The sequence below is a fragment of the Palaemon carinicauda genome, chromosome 34 (genome assembly GCF_036898095.1).
Source record: "Palaemon carinicauda isolate YSFRI2023 chromosome 34, ASM3689809v2, whole genome shotgun sequence".
In the NCBI taxonomy this organism is placed as follows: Eukaryota; Metazoa; Arthropoda; class Malacostraca; order Decapoda; family Palaemonidae; genus Palaemon; species Palaemon carinicauda.
In genome coordinates, this window is record NC_090758.1 from 15,475,084 (window position 1) to 15,482,324 (window position 7,241).

Sequence of the window (7,241 nt, forward strand, 5' to 3'; positions counted from 1 at the left end):
CCTGGTTTCCTGATGATTTTGGAGGGGAAGCCTTAGGTTGTTGATTTTCTTATGCTTTTCAGGTTTTGCTAGCGTTTCTCGTTTTTCATCGGATTTGGGGTGGGCGGTTACCGGCTATTTTATATAAAAATGGTAGCGGTGTTGATTTTAGGGTATCAGTAGTAATCTGACAGGACTTGTGTAGCTTTCGGTCTACCTTATGTGCACGGCATGATCTTGCCAAGACTGGTGCTGAGTTAACAAAGTGCTATGACTGTGTGTCTCAGAGTCTCAGGGTCTGTTCCCCAGCTGATGTTGGCGAGTATGCTGAGGTTGTTCCTAGTTACCACTCGAAGATTACTTTTGATTATGTGTTCTTTCAAGGAGAGCATTCTGTCAAGGGTGACACCAAAGTAAACAGGGTAAGGGAGATTTTCCAGTTCTTTATTACCCCCATTTCATCTTTAGCTTTTTATTTGCCTGGTGTTTGTTCAGGCGTAAGGAACACACGTGTGTTTCGCTCGGATTGGCATTGATGTGTCACAATTTATAGTACGTGGAGAGGGTAGTCAGGGCCTTTGACAGTCTTTCAGAAGGATGCAACGTTAACAGAGTTATTGTACCAAGTGGTGGACAAGACGGAGGTACAGCAGTCACCGACCTGTTATCATCTTAAGGATGGGTTGCTTATGAGGAAGCATAGACCCGCCAATATCCCTGGGAATGCCGAATGGGGGATATATTGGCAAATATTAATTCCCACACCGTTGAGAAGACAAGTGATCGCTGTAGCACACGAGAAGGGACATAAGGGGATAAGGAAGACGACAGAGAAGATAATGAGACACTTTTTCTGGCCTGGCATGCATAAGGATGTGAGCCAGTTTTGACGTGCACGCTACGTATGTGAAACGACTGAAAAGCCCAAAGAGTGCATCAAGGTAAAGGAATCTGAGTGTGTTATTACAGAAGTCACAAAACTACAGATTTCATGTTTATAAAGTGAAAATCCATTAATGAATTATATTTCTGGTTGGTAAAGTTATATATCTACAATCATATGTCATATCAATAAAAAATAGTTGTTTAATAATGTTTACATATCTTTTCATTTTATGTATTCGGCCGTGAGAGTAGTCTGTGAAACAAATATTTAAACTTTTCACGATATGTAACTTCCAATCCGGGGTGTCTGCCGTTTTTGGGGACAGGGATATCTTTCTTATTACTAGCCAAATTGTATTTCATTATGGGGATGATGTTCTTTACAATTTTCTAACATACCATAATATGATGTTATTTTATCGTTTTGAATAATAGCACAATTTACCTTTACCACGGCAATATTTTCTAAGTTCAGCATGGTCCGTACGCAAGTCACGGGTAGCTCCTGCTTAGTTTCCAACTTTCCCGATAGATAGAGCCCGTGTCATCCCAGTCTAAGAAACGTTCGGTTTTACAATTTAATACTGTCCCGTCAATCTACATATTTACCCCTTAGTTAAGTATGTAGTTTTTAAGGACACGTCATGTATAGTGACATTTGATACTGCTAGGATATTTATCATGAAATGTTATGTTAGAAAAAGGCCGTTACAATGCGTCGTACGCTGAAGCCACGGCCAACTTACTCGGTCGTAAAACTTCCCGCAATCATTGTTTCCTGCCTGATTATAATAACACCCGTTTGGCGGCGCTCGATTCGCATATCAGCTGGTTGCGCAAGCATGAACAGTTTTCGATGTTCGTACGTATGTTTTTGCTAATTCCAACAATTTTCATTTTAATTTCTTGTTAAGATTGTTATTTCGTTCGAAATCGTCCCAAAATTATGCCGAATACTATTTTGTTTTATATACAAACAAAGGTTAGGTTATCCAACATCTAGTTAAGATATTTCGTCAGATAAAGCCAGTGTCAAACAAAGCAACCGAACTAACCCTTTCGTGGGCCGCGTGATTTCAAATTTTTAATCCCCCCACATGACCCGAGATTGACCTACAGTCGACCCTTTCCAACTCTAACCACCGTGATGGATAGACGTGTTCCGTATAGTTTCTCTTTGAGTGATGTTTTCGAGTTTATCTCCTGTATTGATCAGATTGATGCAATTAAGACTCTCAGATATATACATCTACGTGATTTCACTCGTGTTACCCCCGAATTCTTTCACTATTTATTTCGAGAAGGCCTCTTAGGGGATTTTAGAGGTACATGTAAAAAGTGTAAAAAAGGTGATGTGGCCCTCATGCGTGATGGCTGCAATGTGCGCAATGGGCAATCCAATTATTTCTGGAGGTGTAGGAACCGCAAGTGTCGCCGAAAGTTCACAAGGCGGCATAAATCATTCTTTGAGGGCTCACACCTCGAAGAACGTGATATCATTCTCCTCACGTGTTGTTGGGTTCTTCGTTGGCCTCAATACTGTGTTGAATTGAAGAACGAACAGCTTGGTTCTCACACTCTCGTTGACTGGTACAACTTTTGCCGAGAAGTGTGTGAACACGTGTTGATTTTGGACAATAAGAAAATTGGTGGACCAGGGCACATTGTGGAAGTGGACGAGAGCAAGTTCGGCAAGAGGAAGTATAACATCGGGCATGAAGTCAAAGGAACCTGGGTCTTTGGGGGCATTGACCGGGAAACACGCGAGACCTTTTTCAGAGTGGTTGAGAAACGTAACGCGGAAACGTTGATCTCGGCGCTCAAAGAGCACGTTCTTCCCGGGACCACTATCATTTCCGATTGCTGGAAAGGATATGGCAAAGTCAAAGACCATGATTTTAAACATTTTACTGTAAACCACAGTGTTAACTTCGTTGATCCTAATGACCCGACCGTACATACGAACACTATAGAATCGCAATGGCGGGTTCTCAAAAGGAGCTTGCTACCAAGATTCGGTACCCAGAAATCGTTGTAAGAAAGCTATTTCGCGGAGTACTGTATCAGGAAGCGATATATAGAGAAGTCCGTATGTCCGTTCAGGGCATTTTTACAGCTCATCAAGCGCGTGTACCCGCTCAAAGCCAGTCCTCTCTTCTTGCCGATTCCTGAATCTCCTCCCTCTAACGCTACTAACGTTCGGCCAAGTAACGTTCGTCCATCCAGCAGCCGTTCTTCAGCTAACGACGCCCGATCTTCCACTAGTCACAAAAGTTCAAGTCCTCCTCCTAATCCTCCACCCCAGAAGAGGTTGAAGGACCAAGAACCGGAGGATTTTGGTTTTAGCGACTACGAATATTAAGGTAAGCCTGAGTAACCAATAATATGATCATGTGGATAAGATATAATTTTGAGTGCTGCCCAAAGCTTTTTTTGTGTAGGAGAGAGACTTACGAAGGGGGTCCGGGGACTTGCCCCCGTGTAGGCGTAGTGACCTGGGAACTACTAGGATTGGTTAGGTTTGGTTTGTGGGGTTTGTATGTTAGCAACAGTGTTTGGGGGTCGCAGGGGGGCGTCAGCCCCCCCGTTTAGTTCACAATGAAGGTAAGGACATGGCTTGTAGGTCAGGTTAGGAGGGGAATTTTGGGTTAGTTGTCCATTTTTCTCGCACATTTCCGACATCCATGACCAGAGGGGTCCTAGTATGTAGATTGTTGGGACAAGCATTTACAAAACTAGTGAATTTAATATTTCATTCCGTGATCATTCCCGCGAAAAAGAGCAGATTTTCCTACTTGGTGTCCAACTTTCCTGATAGATAGAGCCCGTGTCATCCCAGTCTAAGAAACGTTCGGTTTTACAATTTAATACTGTCCCGTCAATCTACATATTTACCCTTCGTTAAGTTTGTACTTTTTAAGGACACGTCATGTAATCATTCCCGTAAAAAAAGAGCCGATTTCCGACTTTTTTTTTTACTCGATTTCAAGAAACATTCGGTTTTACAATTTAATACTGTCCCGTCAATCTACATTATTTACCAAATCATTCCCGTAAAAAAGAGCCGATTTCGGACTTTTTTTACTCGATTTCCGGCCGTTCAAAGGGCTGTCCCCAAAAACGGCAGAGGCTCCTCCAATCCTTATCTCTTCCGTACAGAAGGCTGCAAATTGCAAAGACCTTGTATCTGGTAGAGTTGCCAAGTATTCAATAACAACAATAGTTGTATCTCTGTTGTAGTTTAATGGGACATATTAAGAACTTACTAACTCCCAGAGGTTCTTGCTTGGGAATTAGTCAACTAGAATCAAACTGCAGTCTTTCCATTAGAATCCATCTAAATTTTGTATTGAAATTTAGGTTAAAAGTTTCAGTATTCAACTAGAGACATAAATCATAAAGAAATATTTGATAATTAGTTGATATTTATTACTAGATAACATTTAATTAGACATTATTTTGCAGTCATTACGTTCTGAAATATTTATGAAATCAAAATATTTAGCATAAACTGAACATTGAACGGTAAAGAGTTTTCGCCTCTTCCCGATAATTGTCTGATTTTCTTAAGCTAACTCTGAAGAGGTTACCAATAGTGCTGGGCAATACAAGTGATTTCCTTTCATTGCGATGCCAAGTAATGTTATTCCCCGTACAAAAGTATTTTCGCGGCCAGTGTCGGTTAATATGTAAACTTTTTATTGTCGCGAACTAAGTGAGTGACCTTATATGAAATGCCAAAATCTTTGAAGATATCTCACTCAACCCGTAGCCCAGTCATTCCCTAACCATAGATGTCGGAGAGGGGGTGAGGGGAGCAGCTGATATTTTCGGTGGCTGAGTCAATAAATACTATACCACTAAACAGATTAAAATGAAGTATATATATATATATATATATATATATATATATATATATATATATATATATATATATATATATATATATATATATATATATATATATATATATATATATATATATATATATATATATATATACACTCCTGACAATTTTCATGTTTATACCTGCTATAAGCATGCCTTGACTGTCACTTTTGTTCGTAAGTGACGATTTTTAGCTAAAAAATCAGTGAGGAGCCACAAACCACTCTTAAAGTTTTACAGATATCCAAATGATTTTCACATGGTTTGATGGGTGTTATGTGAACTACATTCATACCAATTTTCGTATTGATACTTGCCATAGGAAAGTCCCACAAGACATTTTTCGATATCCGCTGGAGGCTGATTTTCGGTGGCACCATAAATTACTCATAGAATACTTCCATATCTAAATGAAATTTCAGGTATTTATGGGATGGATACTAGCTTTGTCCATACCAATTTTCATGTTGATATCTGGCATAGAAAACCAACAGCAAACGTTTATTTCAGTATGGGTTGAATGGTTTGTTTTGGCGGCGGAGTAAATTGTTCCTAGAATAATTTACATATCCAAATGAAAATTTCAGGGATTCAAGCATTTGTATTGTGCTTTGTTGCACGTGGCAAGATACTCTCTTAGATAGACGCTCGTCATCATCCCGATGTAGGTGCCAGGATATTCCTGGACAGGGCCTTTATATCGGTATACTAAGTTGGTCTTCTTTAAATCACCTGGCATGGCAGGATAGGGTAGATTTACATTATAAGGTCTCATGTTTTTTGCCGATTGGTATTAAATTATGAGGTATCAAATTGGCTAAGAATGTTTTTGATGCCCAGTAATTGGTTCTGTAAAAACTAATTTCGTGCCAGAACTAATGTCTTCCGGCAGGTAGGCTCCTGCCTAGATGGATACATGATCACAATTACTGAGTTCAGTATCACTTTCAACATCTATATCTTCCTCTAAGTTATATTTTTGAGTTGTAGAGGAACTTGATCCAGGTTGAATTTAAGTAAACATGAAGAAAATACTATCTCTCTTCCTCCGCAAACACCGCTACCGTCGGTCTCAAAGGTAAGAACTCCATAACAATGTTACATTTAATAACTAGTTCATAGCTATTTGTTATTTTGTTAGAGTAGGATGTTGATTACAACAATTAAAAACGTTTTCCTTCTGTAATGTACCGTTTTTAGTGTTTTTTCAGAGGGTGGGAACGGATTCATTTGTTTTTATTTATTTTTTATATGGGAAAAATTCACCTGAGATAGGAGCAAATTGAAATATGAGTTTGGTCCCGGAACGGATTAAACTCGTATTTGAAGGTATTACTGTATATAGATATCGTAGCAGTATTCTTTGTAAAGATTATTTCGTGAGATTTTGGAGGTATTCAATAAAGGACAAGATTGCCCTGTATTATACCCTGTAAAAGATAATGTACTCATGAAAATTTGTCAACATCATTTCGTCAGAAATGGCTCAAAATACTTATGATTTGTGAATTATAGAAAGCTAAAACACCTATGTCAATAATTGTGAAAGCAATAGTATATGAAAATAATTTAAATGTAATCATTTTACCAAATTACTTTAAAATTCATTAATATAATTATATTTACCTAGTTTTCTCGCTACATTATTTATTTGAGCAGAGAGAAAGAGAGAAATTGCAGATAGCTTCACTGAGCCAAGCTCCGGGCAATCTGGAACGATAAAAATGAAAGACGAAATTCTTATGAAACTCAAAGTTGATATTAAAATCTCGTTCGTGAGTTCCAGATTGCTCAGAGCTTGGCTCAGTGAGGGTATCTGCAATTTATCTCTTTCTCTTTGCCCAAATAAATAATGTGGTAAGAACCTTAAGTAAATATAATTATATCAATAAATTTGAAAATAATTTGGTAAAATAAATACATTTAAATTATTTTTATATAATATTGCTTTCACAATTATTGACATAAGTGTTTTAACTTTCTATAATTCCCAAAACAGAAGTAATTTAAGCCATTTCTGACTAAAAGACATTGAAAAATTTCAATGAGTACATATCACTCTTTTAAAGGGTATAATACTGGGCAATCTTGTCCTTTATTGAATACCTCCAAAATCTCGGGAAATAATCTTGCCAAAGAATACTGCTACGATATCTATATACAGTAATACCTTCAGATACGAGTTTAATCCGTTCCGGGACCAAGCTCGTATTTCAATTTGCTCCTATCTCAGATGAATTTTTCCCATATAAAATAACTAAAATTAATTTAATCCATTCCCACCCTCTGAAAAAAACAATAAAAACAGTATATTACAGAGGAAAAACATGGTTTTAATTGTTATAATCAACATCCTTGGCTAAAAAAATAATAAATAGCTATGAATTGGTTATGAAATATAACATTATTATGGATTTCTTACCTCTGGGACAGACGGTTGCAGCTAACGGCGGTGTGTGTGGATGAGGAGGAGGGAGAGAGAACGGGGA

General features: G+C 38.0%; 1 pseudogene; it reads left to right on the top strand.

The window, feature by feature from the left end:
* The first annotated feature begins 2,011 nt into the window (after nt 1–2,011).
* On the top strand, nt 2,012–3,226 carry LOC137626728 (uncharacterized; annotated as a pseudogene).
* The last annotated feature ends 4,015 nt before the right edge of the window (nt 3,227–7,241 follow it).